Source organism: Martes martes (genome assembly GCF_963455335.1).
Source record: "Martes martes genome assembly, chromosome: 1".
NCBI lineage: Eukaryota > Metazoa > Chordata > Mammalia > Carnivora > Mustelidae > Martes > Martes martes.
In genome coordinates, this window is record NC_137888.1 from 161,347,190 (window position 1) to 161,362,347 (window position 15,158).

The following is a 15,158-nucleotide window of genomic DNA, read 5'->3' on the forward strand; positions in this document are numbered from 1 at the left end:
CCGGTGGCCCGTGGGCGTCCGCAGCCCGAGCCCGAGCCGTAGCCGGAACGCCGCCGGCCCTCCTGCCCGCGCCGCCACCGCGCGCCGTGACCTTGGCTGCGGCCTCTCCGCGCCCGGCCTCAGTTTCCCTCCTTTGAAAGGTGTGTGTCGGGGGCGGTGGGGAGGACTGGTGCCGCCCCGGCCGCCGACGTCACCCGAGCCGGGACGAGTTGAGGGCGCTCGGGTCTGTGGGGGCCTCTGCAGCGGAAGGGCCGGGGAGCGGGATACACACAGTCCAGGCGCATTGGAGGGGGCACTGTGACCCCAGCGTTTCCCTCAGACTCTCCAAGACCCCTAAATAAACACCTAGTAACCCCGGCCTCAAGCCAAGTCCCTTGGCCCCTCCCACGGAGAACTGCAGCCCCTGCAGGCAGGCAATGCCCAGCCCCCTCCCCGTGCCTCCCCAGTTCACAGATGAAAAAACTGAGGCCCAGAGAGGGGCAGCCACTGGTCCGGAGTTGCACAGCGGGTGGGGGCTGCTCACACCCACCCTGGCACCACGTCTCCTGAGGCCCTTCCAGGACCAGCGCTCCTTGCAGTTCGGGAGGGGATCTCGGCCTGCCGGCTGCGCGCCTTATCCCACATCCAACATTGACTCAGCACCAACTGAACGCTGGGGATGGGCCTCAGTGGTGTAGCAACTGTCATAGAGAATGGGGTGGCACAGTCTGAGAGACGGACCCAATCCGCGGGGAAGAAGTGGCATAAATAGAGGCAGGACCTGAAAGAGGCAGGAAGGGGGCGGATGCTCCGGGAGGAGTGTGCTTAAGGAAACAGCAAGGATGGGAATGCGCATTGCCCAGTGTGTAGGGGAGAGAAGGCGGGTTCTGAGAGCCTTGAACTCCAAACCAGGGGAAAAAAAAAAAAAAAAAAAGGCGGCAGCAGGGAGCCCACCCGACCAGTTTGGAGCAACGGCGTCAGCGGTCTGGGCTGTGTTTTCGGAAGCGCCCCCTGGTGGCTAAAACGGGGCGAGACAGTAGGCGAGAGGGCCGCGTCTGCAGTGGTCCAGCTGTGAGGAAGCCTGCTTAGTGATGTAATGAGTCAGGAGACTGGAGCCTCTGCCCGCCCTGCCACCAACGAGCTGTGTGACCTTGGGCATGGCACTTCCCCTCTCTGGGCTTCTGGGAGGGAAGGAGCCTGGTTTTCAGCTCTGATATCTCATGACCCTGGATACCGGGGGCCAGGTGGGGGTAGCAGACAGGAGATTCAGGAAGAAAGAGACAGATCAGAGGCTCAGCACTTCATGAGGCTTATTTCATTTACTTGTGGTAGAAACCACTACCCTAATTTTACAGACAAGGACACTGTAGCATAGAGAGGGTCATTCACCTTTCCAGGCTCACACAATTGCTAAGTGTCTGTCTGCAGTGTAAATGGGGGCCTGACCACCTCAGTCTCTTGTCTTGTAGCATTTATGGAACACCTAAGGTGTTCCTAGAGTATATGAGGCACTGGTGACAGTCAGACAAATAAGGAACAGTCCAGCTCCTGGTGGCTCTTCCTCACTCTGTCTCACAGCAAGCCCAACAGTGGTCACCCTGAGAAGCCACCTCCTTTTGTTATCAGTGCCAGGAGTCAGTTACCTGGCTGGTTGGGAGGCAGGTGAGGGAAGTGAGAACAGCAAGGGTTCTAGAAACTGTTCTGCCTGGGTGAGCCTCATCACCGCTCTGAGGCTCACTTGAATTCTTCTGTAAAATGAAACTAATGCTAAAAATCCCTACCCTGTCCCCCTTCAAAGGCTGCTGTGCGGATCAACCATGATATTTTGTAAAAAGCTTGTGTAAAGTGTACTGTTTAAGTATTTTTATTTCCAGAAACCATGAAGGAAAATATTGATAAACTTAACTATGTAAAAAATTAAAATTCCTGAATAGCATAAAAAATACCACAAAGTTTAAAAAAGCAAACAGCAAATAAAAAAAATTATCTGCTGCGCATATGCCAGAAGTTAATTGAGGACAATGAGATGAATGTTAATGTTCCTCATACAGAAAGAGCTCTTTCAAATCGATAGGAAAAGATGATGAACCAATTAGAAAAAAAGAGCAAAGGACATGAACAAGGAGTTCGTGGAAAGACACTCAATTGCACTTGTAATTAAATGCATATTAGAGAAATACAAATCAAAATATAACATGCCCATCACTTTTTGTAACCTGACCAAGTTGGCAAAAATGAACAAGCTTGGAAACACTTTTGCTGTTGAAAGTGGGGGGAAATGCAAGCAGTCACTATTGGGTGAGGGGTAAGATAGTGCCATACTTCTGAAGGGTCGTCTGGCTAAGCTATGCAGCAGGCAAATGGAAACATACAAGGACAGTCAACAGTATTCTACGTAAGCAAACAGAGAAACACCTGTGGTGTCCAACAGTAGGGGACCAAGAAACGGCATGAAGACACATAAGCCAGGGCTTCATCCTGGGAAGGACTGGGATGATAATGATCGACCTCAGAGGTACTCCTGGTAAGTGGGAAAAGCAAGGAGTGGTACAGGGTATGGTGTGTTACTGTTCATGTAAAAAAGATGGGGGTCTCCTACACGTGCTGGTCATGCATATATTATCTCTGACAAATATGCTTAAGAAACTGGAACAGCGATGCCTTCAGGAATGGCAGAGACAGTTGGGGCTGGGGTGGAAAGGAAACTGGCTTTTTTTTTTTTTTTTTTTTTTTTAAAGATTTATTTATTTATTTATTTATTTGTCAGAGAGAGAGAGAGAGAGGAGCGAGAGTGAGCACAAGCAGACAGAGTGGCAGGCAGAGGGAGAAGCAGGCTCCCTGCCGAGCAAGGAGCCCGATGTGGGACTCGATCCCAGGACGCTGGGATCATGACCTGAGCCGAAGGCAGCTGCTTAACCAACTGAGCCACCCAGGCGTCCCAGGAAACTGGCTTTTCATTGCGATGTTCTGTTGATGTGTGTGTGTGTGTGTGTGTGTGTGTGTGTGTGTGTGTGCTGTATGCATGTACTACTGGTTTTTGAAAAGTAGGTTAAAAAAATAATCATTTGCGAAACTGGGTGGGGAGTTTCTAGGGCCTGCTTTGACACAAGCTGGGGTTGACTCCCTATGTGACCTCGATGCAGGATGGTGTCCCTCTGAGCCTCAAGGTCCCCTTTATCTAGTGGACAGGAAGCTCGAGATAAGAGTTTCAAGGCTCCTTACGCCTCTGATGTCATTCCAGCTCCAGAACTTTCCCACCAGAAGAGCCAACCAGCTATAGAATGGCTGTGGGAAGGTAGGGGGCTCACCACACTTGGACCTGTGGCAGCAGAGGCCAAGGGTCATTTGTCCTAATGATGGCAGCTTGAATGACTTCTAAGACCCCTCCTGGCATGCCAATATGTTGTTCCTTTTTCCTTCTCCCACTCACAGTGCCCTGCCTGGAAACTCTTGGTTCATATTTCCTCTCTGGGTTACCCCTGACAACATCCCATCTGTCTGGGTTGGAGGTCAGTTCTGAGGAGCCAGGACAGATGACACAGTCCTGGGCACCCACGTGGGATTGAGATGTCAGTGGGGGCAAAGCCTTATGCTGGGAAGCTAAATCTCTTACCCCATCCAGAGATCAGCCCTGGCCTCAGTCTTGGTCCTTTCGACTTTTATAGGCAGCTCTCCAACCCCACTGCCTCTCTGGTTTGCCCCCAGTCATCACCCAGAATGTTCTGTGGCTCCCCATTGCCTACCAAGCCAAGCTGACACTCTTCAGCTGGACATTCAAAGTGTTTGAACTTTCTGGCCTCACTTTACCCTTGCAGCCCTTCCCTCCATCCATTATGTCTCTTATTTAAAGCCATTTCAATAAGACAGATTTAATTACATCCCTCCCTTGCTTAAAACCCTTCAATGGCCCAGTGACCTGTATGATAAAGTCTAAGTATCACCAGCTAGATCCCAAGACCTGACCTTGACTGCCTACCTGGTTGGACTCACTAAACTTTGTCATACATTTTCCCTTAAGCTCTTCTTTCGGGTTTACCTCTTTTTTTTTTTAATTTTTTTAAAAAATATTTTATTTATTTATTTGATAGACAGATCACAAGTAGGCAGAGAGGCAGGCAGAGAGAGAAGGGAGGAAGCAGGCTCCCCGCTCGATGGGGGGCTCGATCCCAGGATGCCGGGATCATGACCTGAGCCGAAGGCAGCGGCTTTAACCCACTGAGCCACCCAGGCGCCCCTCGGGTTTACCTCTTAACTCAGGCAAATAAAACCCAAAACCACCCCTCAGGTGATGGCGACTGTTCTGATGAGACCTCCCACTGGCCCAGACAACTCAGACCTTTTGAGCTAAACCCCCAACTTGCCCCTGTGCGGATGGACTGAGGAGTGACCTCTGGTATGACATACCATTACCTCTACCTCATTATAATACTAAAATCTCTGCACAAGGAGGAGCCCCAGGCTCTTTTACATAACATACGATGTATATATAGGCATGTTTCCTTAAGATGCACGTGCTACCTATGCCCACGTCTACATAGGATAACAAGGTTTCCCTATATATTCATCCTAACCCGAAACAAATGTAACCCATTTACCCCTCTCTTGGGGAATCATGGCTCTGGAAACCATTCCCTATGATCTTATTTACCACAAATGAAAATTTTCTTTGTGTGACAACTCAACCTGGTGTAGTTTCTGACTTACCAAGAAGCCAACTCACTTTGGTTCGGTTACATATTCTTCTCAGGTTAGCATCAGAACTGGTTTCTGCCCTCCTGCCTAGCTCCATCTTTAGTGGCTTCCCCCAGAGCCAAGCTCTACTTAATGCCTTTTGAGCACACTGTGCTATTTCATGACATTGAGTATTTGTACATACTATTCCCTTGGTTCCTCAATATATAAAGAGTTCTTACAAATAAATAAGAAAAAAATCACGAACTACTCAAAATAAAAATATCCAATTGATTTCCCTTGGTAGCTTAGAGAAAAAGTCATCCAGGTGGTTGGGAAAATTCTTTTGTTAAAATGGAAGGGAGTTGTCATTTTCATGCAAGTGACATTTAAAAAACTGTATCATAGTCAAATGATTTTTCACAAAGGTATCAAGAGAACTTACTAGAGAGAATAGTTTCTTTAACAAACAGCACTGGGACAATTGTCTATCTACATGCAAAAGGATGCATTTGGACTCTTCCCATCACACACAAAAATTAACTCAAAATGATCAGTGATCTAAATGTAAGGCTTAAAACTATAAAGCTCTTAGAAGAAAATAGAGGAGTAAATAGAATAGAAATAGAATAAGTTAAATTAAATAGAAAATAGAGGAATAAATAGAATAGAAATAGAGGAATAAAGTTGTGACCTTAGGTTAAGCAATAATTTCTTAGCTATAAAATGATTTTTTTAATCCTCTTTTTTTTTTTTTTAAGATTTTATTTATTTGAGAGAGAGCCAGCGGGCACAAGCAGGGGGAGCAGCTGAGGGAAAGGGAGAAGCAGACTCTCCCGCTAAGCAGAGAGCCCGACATGGGGTTCGATCCCAGGACCCTGAGATCATGACCTGAGCCAAAGGCAGCCACCCAACCAACAGAGCCACCCAGCACCCCTGAAATGATTTCTTAGGTTAAAAATATCTTAAAAATAGGTTAAAAAGTGTTAGATATAATGATTTCTTAGATACTCAACACATAAGCAATAAAAGAAAAAATTGACAAATTGGGACTTAGTCAAAATTTAAAAATGTTACATTTCAAAAGACACCATCAAGAAAGCAAAAAATTAAGCCACAGACTGGGAGAAAATGTTTGCAAATCATATAACCAAAAAACAACACAAAATGAAACACCCCACAAAGACTTGTATTGAGCATATAAAGAAGAACCCTTGTGACTCAATAATAAGAACGCAACACACTTAAAATACGGACAAAACATCTGAATAGGTATTTCACCAAAGGAGATTTGGAGTGGCCAAGAAGCACATGAAAAGATGCTTAACATCACTAGCCATCAGAGAAATGCAAATCAAAACCACAAGAAGATAGCATTCACACCCACTAGGATGGTTAACATCAAAAAGACAGACAAGTATTGGGGAGGGTGTGGAGAAATCTGAGCCCTCTTACAGGGCTACCACTTTGGGAAACTGTTGGGTGTTTCTTAAAAAGCTGAACGGAGGGTTACCCTATGACCCCCGGATTCTACTCTTAGATAGCTACCCAAGAGAAATGAAAACACATGTCCACATAAAAAACTTGCATGCTTTATTACAGCAGAATTAATCATAACAGCCCCCAGAGTGGAAACAGCCCAAATGTCCATCAACCAATGGGCTATTATTCAGCCATAAAAAGGGGTGAACCACGGCTACATTCTACGGATGAACAGGAAAATCTGAAGCTAAAGTGAAAGGGGTCAGATACAAAGGTCATCTAGTGCATGATTCCATTTATAATGAAACGCTCAGAAAGGCAAATCTCTAGAGACAAAAAATAGATTTGTGGTTATCAGGGGCTAGAAGGGGGAGAAGGCCTTGATGAAAACTAGAGATAATAAGCCCTATTTTCAGGGGGTTGGAAATAATTTAGAATAAAATTGTGATGTTTACATAACCCTGTAAATATCTCTAGTAATCACTTGAGCAAGGAGATTCTATGGGATGTAAATGACATCTTTACAAAGCTTTAAGAGAATGAGTGGTGACGGAATGCAATGGGATATCTGGATGAGGGAACAAATTGACATGAAGGACATTCCTGAGACGACTGGTAAAGGTGACTATAAATTGTATATTAGATCCCAGGATGGTGTCAGAGTTAGACTTCTTGAATTTGGCTATTGAATCATGTTTATGTAACAGAATGTTCTTGTTCTTAGGAAATAGACCTCGAAACGTTATTCAGGAGTAAAAGTCATGTTGCATGTCTGCGATGACCTCTCAAATAGTTCTGGGGGAAAATTATTGTGAGAGAGCAAAGTTTGGCAAAATGTTAGTAATAAGGAATTTGGGTGAAGGGTACAGGGGAGAAGGTTGTTTTTTGTTTTTGTTTTTGTTTTTTGGTATTATTCTTGCACATCTTCTTGAAGATGGAAATTATTACAAAAGAACTTAAAACTCTTAAAGAATCCACACATTTACAAAAATTATTGTGTGGAACCTGAAGACCCCTGAGAATAAACCCATGGACCCCCAAAGGGAGAAAAAGCACCAATCTAGTCGTGGACACAACTCCCATAGGGGTGCCCCCTCCCTGCTCATTGCATGACTCTGAGATCCACCCCCCACCACCACCACCAAAAGAAGACACAGCCAGAAGCCAGAGGGCAGGGTTGGGACACACGCCTGTGTGCCCCTCAGCTTGCATTAATTAATTCAATAATTCATTCGTCCAACATATATCTGAGTGTCTACTATGTGCCAGGAATCAGATGGGACACACACAGTTGTCTCTCCCCCTGTGGCACTGATGTTCAGCTGGGGTCAAGGAGGGTCCTGCCGGAGAAGGAAGGGGGTGTGCAAACCCCTCAGCTCTACCTGGGGCCCCAGTCTGGAGGGCAGGGAATGGTGTCTGAATCATCTCTGTTCCCCTGGTTTATAAGGAAGTCAAATTCTGTCCCCATAGATGAGAGGGTCCCAGCTTTTGGACACTGGGGCCCACAACCTAAAGGCACCAGGCAAAAATCCTGGGTCACCTCAGATCAGCAGAGCTCAGAACAGAATCAGAAGAATGGCTGTTAGGGAGGGGGGCTGCAGATTGTGAGCGTGGAGGGGTGTAAGAGTGGGGTGGGGGACAGGGTGTTGAGGGAGAACCTCACTCCTCTCCCACCACAAAACCCAGCACAAGTGCTGGCCACGTAGAGCTATCATGAGGTGCCCCTCCCCCCATTCAGATCCTGGAAGTTCCGGGGATTCCCAAGCTGAGAGCCCCTGAATTATTTTAGGGGATCTTACAACCCATATGCACACCCAATGCTGCTGGTAGACCAAACAAATACTGTTTCACACATTAACATCTTTCAAACCAAAATAGAAGCTGTTGCGAATAAAATTCATAGACTTCAAATTCATCTGAAATGGGTTCTCGGTGGCTCATTGTCATTTTTCAGCCATGGATACTAACCATGGGGGTGGGGAGGTTTCTCCCTAGTTTTGGTGATGTAAAGGCATCCTGCTTTTACTGGAAAAGCCTGGAGAGTGGATCTAGAGTCCCCCCTGCCCCACCTTACTTCATGGTGTGGAGGACAGGGTTGGAGCAAGGGGCTGGTGCCAGAGAGGGGTGTCCCTCCTATTCCCAGCGCAGCACACCCTGGGTTCTGGCTGCCTGAGAGCAGAGAGGGTGGGAGCCAGGGGCTGGGGCTGGAGGGATGGTCTTGCTCACACCCTGTTACCATGTGTTATCAGTTCTCCTGTCCGGAAGAACCCCTCAAGAGCAGAAACCGGGAAAAGGCCGAATTCTTTCTGGGTCCCAAGCAGCCAGCGTGAGTCTGGGCGACCACGAAGGCAGGCACAAGGGCAGCTGGACAAAAGGGGTGGAGCTGGGCTCAGGCCAGCTGACTCCTGGCTCTCTACTCGCTAGCTGGGTGGCCACTAAGCACTTGGAACATGGCTAGTGCAGATGGGGAACTGAGATCTAAAAAAATTCATCGAAAGCGTTAAAATTTAAATAGTCCCATATGGCTGGTGGCTTCTGTCAAGAGCAGGGCATTTCTGTGGGCTTACCAGTAATAGAGAACAGGGCTGCCAAAGGTGAGCAGTGTTTTGGACCCCCTAGCAGTCCCAGCATGGATCTGTGGGTCCCCTCTTCACTGCAAAGGCTGGAATGCTGGGGCAAGCCTTGGTTACCTCATCTGGTCTGGCTCCCGGACCACACACTTCCGGTGGGTATACAAACCAGGGACCCTGTATGTTATGGGCAACTGAAGGGTCTTCATGGGTAATTTACCAGGCTGGTTTGGGGCTTTGAATACAATGACCTTAGAACTTGCTTTGCTCACCCTAACCTTTGTGAGAGAAGAACCCAGTAAAATCCTAATGATACATGTGCTCTGATTATAAAATATGGCCACAAATTCCCCCCATCCTGGTGCCCAGGCCCCTCTGCAGTGGGACTTGTCCCGGCTGCCACCTGGGAGGAGGGCAGAGCCTGGGGTGGGAAGCACGTGAAAGCTTCTCCCTTATCGAACCCACTACGCTGGCCAACCCTCCAGTTCCTGAAGGCAGGGAGCTGCTTTCCAGCTAGCAAGGAATACGGACAAATGATCTGGCTGGCCTCAGTTTCCCCATCTGCAAAGCAGGGTGGATATTCCTACTTGACGGGGCTGCTACGAGAATTAGATGAACACCAAGTATGGCCTGACACACATTTGGTATCCGAAGAATGACGTGTCATTCTGGTGGCTGCCGGGAAGCTTCCTCGGGCCGCATGGCTCCCTCCCGTGCACTCCTGGGTCACCTGCGGGCAAGTCAGGGTGCCATGCTGCAGCCTTGGGGTGCTTGCTGTGGCCTGCTTATCTGGGGCATCTGTGCGTGCAGGTGAAATGTGGCTTGTCACGGGGTTATTGACTCAAGTTTGAGGCCGAGCCCAGACTTCTGATGTCTCATGTTGTTTCTGGGGCCCCACCTCTTACCCCATCACCCTTGGTCAGGAGCCCCCCCCAACCAAGTGTGTTGAGCTTGCCATGGGATCCACCGCGACACCCCTTTCCCGGCCACGCTCACGGGATCCCCTGGCCTGTGGAAGAATGGCTTGATGGTTTCTTAAAGGCCTTCCAGCTCTGACTGTCACTGCCACCCCTGCTGGGGAGTCATAGGCAAGAGAGCAAGGACACCAGCTGTCCAGAAACCCAGTGGACCAGGAAGGGGCTGGTCCCTCTGTGAGCACATTGGATCTTGCCAGTGAGATACGCTGTGGAGCCCTTGGGAGCTCTGGGTCTTGCCAGCCTGGGTTCAGATCCTGTTCGTGACATTACTGAATGAATTTGGCTGAGGGACTTAACCTCACCGTCAGTTTCCTCCTCCATGAAGTGGGGCGATTACAAGTGCTGCGGGAAAACAGACCCCCTTTGGGATAGTGGGTGCATCTCCCCTTCAGTCGGGGGATTTCTGGGCCACGGTCAGCATCTGCTTTTTACACCCACGAAGGAGCCGCCGTGGACAGCGCCCAAACCAGGACAGTGCATTTTAGGGACAGATAGCTTTAGGATTTCAGCACCAGAATTTTTTTTTTTTTTTTTTTGACATTAAGAGTCTGTGTTTCCTATATAAAGTCACCCTGGAATCCAGCTACAGAGTCTTTCCATACTGGGTCTCAATCCTATCCAACAGACCACCCCCCCCCCCCCCAGTGCTGAAAAGCCCGTCGTGACAACACAAGACACCAGAAGATGACACGATCTGTGTAAATGGCCTGACTGTGCCCAACACACGCTGCTGCTCCACCAGAACCAGCTGATATCATTATTTGTGTCCCCATGTCTCCAGAAAGGTCAGGGCTCTAGGGAGGGGCAGTGGCCTGTCTTGGGCACACGGAAGTCCGGCTGGGGTTATGACAGTACTTGAAGATGAAATGTGGTTACTTATGTGGTTCTTAGAGTTCCAAAGTTTGGGGCCGACCTCAGCTGCTTCTCCCTGCAGTCCTCCTCTGCCAGTACCACCTGCCACCCTCAGTCTGGGGCTCCAGGGCCGAGCACCAAAGGTGGCTGGCGACTTCCAGGCTGTTGGATGCGCCCTTTCTCCCCCATCATCATCCCCTCATCATCCTTCACAGGTGGGCCTCCGCCACCCCTGCCTCCAGCAAATGGTTACCGAATGAGAAGGAATAGCCCCCAACCGCGACCCCCGGGCTCTCACACGGGCCCACCCAGACTCCCCTCCCCAGGGAGCGGGTGCCAGAAGCCTCTGCCCCCTCTCTGAGTCTGAATTCCCTGGTGGCCGTCCACCCCACTCCTCCCTCTGTCACCAGGCCCGTCCCCCATCTCTACCGATCACCTCCTTGTCCTCTGGTGCCTTCCTTGGAGACCACTTGCTGACCACCCAATTGAAAGGGGCCTCCACTAAGTCATCTGCCACCCCCCATCATCAACCCATTTATCTTCCTCACTGCAATGGCTTAAAGTATCTTGTTCAGTTGTGTGCTTACTTATTTCCTGTCTCCCTGCCCCCCCACCCTGCAGCTCCAGGGGGAGGAGATCTGCGTCTGACCTCCTCACTGTTTTCAGCAGGGCCTGGCACACAGTGGGTGCTCCGTGGATACTAGCTGAATGATTTATTAATAGAATCACTCACTTGCTACCCTCTCAGGGCAAGAAGAGGAGTCACGGGGGTAGAGGATGTCCATCTGCCCAGCGAGAAGGAAACACACCAGGAAATCCCATCCCAGGGGCTGGGCGCTCTGTTCATCTTCGCAGCGACCCGGGAGGTGGTGATTAGTAAGCCATGTTCTAGATAAAGCAGCCGGAGGCCCAGAAGAGTGAAGTGGTTTGCCCCAGGCTGCCCAGTTTAGACACAGGTCTTGGGGGGCCTGGGAGGCTCAGTCGTTTGAATACCCGACTCTTGGTTTCGGCTCAAGTCATGATCTCAGGATCGTGGGATCAGTGCTCAGTGGGGAGTCTGCTTGAGATTCTCTCTCTCTCTCTCAAATAAATAAGTAGATCTTTAGAGAGGAAAAAAAAAAAAAAAAAAGAAAGAGAGCTGGGTCTTAGGTCCAGCTTTCTTACCATCTATAGCCACACAAAGGAGAGTTCGCTGCGCAAAGGAAGAAACTGTAACAGCCAACATTTACTGACACCTGCCAGACACTGACCCAGCTGTTTTTTCAAGCTCCATTCATTTGTCTACTCTGGGAGGTAATTACAGGTCCATTTTGCAGATATACAACTGAGGCCCAGAGCAGCTCTGTGATTTGCCCCAGGTCATACAGCAATGCACAGCTACGCACTCAGGCTGCCAGACTTCCCCATATGGTGATGGCAAAGGTGAGGCATGCTGTGCACCCCCAGCTGCCTCAGTTTTCCCTTTGTGCAATGAAGGTATGGGCAGAATGATCTCTGACCTACATGATGTCATCAGGGAGGCAGGACTCTTGCCTGGGAAGCCTTAGGGCTGAAAAGGGAAGTGAGGAGTGGCTGTTTCCCCATCCGACCCGCTCCCCACCCTGGCCCTGAGCCAGGTGGGTGGTTACTTCCCTTCGACCACTTCCTCCGGAAATTCCCCAGGAAATGCCCCTGTGCCCGTAGCCCCAGCAGAGGTCCAGCCTCCAAGCTCAGAAGCCTCACACCTTGCATCCTCCTGCTAAGATTGCCCGAAACAGAAACCAGGAGGCAAAGTAACCTGCAAGCTATGTGTGTGTGTTTGTACATGTGGGTATATATACATACACACGTGTGCATACAAATGGCTGTGTGTACATAAATGTACATAATTTGTGTACATACAAATGGCTGTGTGTGTGATATATTGCTGATTAGATCAATTTCTTTATCCACATAAGGAAACAACAGTGAAAGCTAGGGCTGACAGTGCACTGGGACATGCCACACCTCTATCTCTCAGGGCCCCTCCCCCTCCACTCTATGTGGCACCAGCCTCCTGCCCCATCCTCTGCCTCCAGTGTCCCCCTTGCCACTCCACCCACCACAGAAGCTCCAAAGGCACCCTCTTTGAACTCAGATCTGGTGCCTCCAAGGCAGTGGGGGACATGGTTAAGAGCCCTGGCTTTGGGGTCCAGCAGATTTGGGGTCTGAGGCCATTTGCTAATGGTGTGATCTTAGGCAAGCCACTCTCTGTCCCTAAGCCTCAGTTTTCTCATCTGAAAAACAGGGATCATAAGAAACCCTACCTCATGGGGCTGACACAAAGGGGGGATGCTGGATGTTTCTGCCTGCCCAGCCTCCTTCTCACTTCGGGAGACGCAACCCAATTTTCTTTAGGGAATTCTCCTCCTCCACTCTTAGTCCATCTAGTTTGTATCCGCTGATTCTGTCCCTAACTCTAGAATAATTCACCCCCTCGCCAGAGTGACAGGTCCAGGGATGGGCAAGCGACCCCAGCTAGACCAGTGAGAGTCTGTTACAGGAGTTCTGTTGGAACTGTTTCTGCTGTCAAAGTCGTGAGAGATGAGAAAAGAGAAAAAGATGACGGTGTTTAGAGAGTTTAGCCCCTGAATCAAACTGTACCTGAAGCCCTACTGTTACAGAAGTAGAAGACAATAAAACCCTGGAGGGTTTCTCTGTGCCCACTGAGTCTAGCACTCTGGGCTCTGGGCCCCACCAGCCCTCCATTTGGGCCTCAACTCTGGGCTTCATCCTTCCAGACTCCATGCCACCCAAGACTGAGGGCTATTCTCAAACACAGCATGGACACTCAACGACAGGTTCCCCCAAATTCTCCTCCACTCTCCACTTGCCCAGTGTTCCCACTCACACGCCAAACCTGGCTCAGAGGTCATTTCCCCAGAAACCTCCTCTCAATATCCCTCCAGCACTCCAAAATGTCAATGACATCTCCCTCTGAACTCCTTCTGCTCTCTAACTATTATCACTGAGATATAGGCCACTGTTTTTTTTTTTTCTTTTTCCTCTTCAAAAAGCTTTGTCTTACCATCTCACTTAAAAAATGAATACCCCAGGGGGCACCTGGGTGCCTCAGTGGGTTAAAGCCTCTGCCTTCGGCTCAGGTCATGATCCTGGCGGTCCTGGGTTCAAGCCCCGAATCGGGCTCTCTGCTCGGCAGGGAACCTGCTTCCTCCTCTCTCTCTGCCTGCCTCTCTGCCTACTTGTGATCTCTGTCAAATAAATAAATAAAATCTTTTTAAAAATTATAAAAATAAAAATAAATAAATAAACAATGAATACCCCGGGAGGGCTTGGGTGGCTCAGTGGGTTAAGTGTCTGCCTTCAGCTCGGGTCATGATCTCAGGGTCCTGGGATCGAGTCCCACATTGGGATCTCTGCTCAGCAGGGAGCCTGCTTCTCCCTCTCCCGCTCCCCCTGCTTGTGCTCTTGCTCTCTCTCAAATAAATAAATGAACAATCTTTAAAAAGAATTTAAAAAAATTAAAAATGAATACCTTGGATCAATTAATATTTGACAAGTTCAAAATTTGGTTTTATGTCACCAAGTGCATTTCCTGAACTTGAAGCCTGACCAGCAGACACAGGGCTGAACAAGCAGGTGCCTGCCCTCGGGGAGGGGAGTGGGAGAGTCATAGTCTGAACCAAACGATTTCCCATTTGGCTCAAGTCTGTGGTTGCAAAAACAGCAATTTTTAAAATGTTATAATCAAACCAGGATGATTGCTTTTCCTTGGGGATAATAATCCCGGACATTTATTGAGCTCTTCCTATGTTGTTGCATAGGGCATGCCCTCGCTTTACAGAGGGGGATAGAATTCTGAGTCTTGAGGGGTTCTAGCAAGCAAATGGGGAGCGAGGATCTGGCCCTTGGTCCTCCTGCTCCCACCCCATGCTCTCCCTGGCTCACCTCAGCTACAAGTGAACACACTGTGGGGGGCAGCTCCGAAGCGTTTTAAAAATTTGCCGCTTCAGGCTCAAAATCCAGCTGGTTTCCCCTGGTTGCTCATACGCAAGTGACTCTCTCCATACCTGCTTCACCACGGGGGCCCCTGGCTATGATGCGTCCCCTATCTTGCGGACATCAAGTTTCAGATTCACGGTGTTTGCTTCCGGCTGCCGGTGCAATGGGAGTCTTAGTGGTTCGTGTGCTGGGAAGGTGTTTCAACATGTAACTGTTTTGAACACAGTAACTTCCCCATATGTCCCTGCCATGGGTGGTATCTCAGTGGCCTCTCGGCGGCCGGCCAGAGGCCACCGAGCCTGGCCAACTGGTAGGTCTGAAATTCCAAGTTTGTGGGGAAATACGTTTGACGGACTTAGATAAGGCATTCTGTCCTGGCGTCTGTTTCATTCTCCGCAAAATGGCGGTGAGGTACCTCCAGGCTTGGCGTGTAGCCAGAATGAGGCAACGTGTGGAAAGTTACAGGCACACGGTAGGTGCTCACTAAATGCTCATTCTTTCCCATCCTCACTGGCTTGAAGCCAGAGCCATCTTTCACCCACGTGTTAGCTCAGCTGCTCCCACCCTCCATTGCCACCCCCCACCCCAGTCTGACCTCTAAGTCCCACTGGAATTCCACAGCCTGGCTCGCCCCACTGGGTGTGGG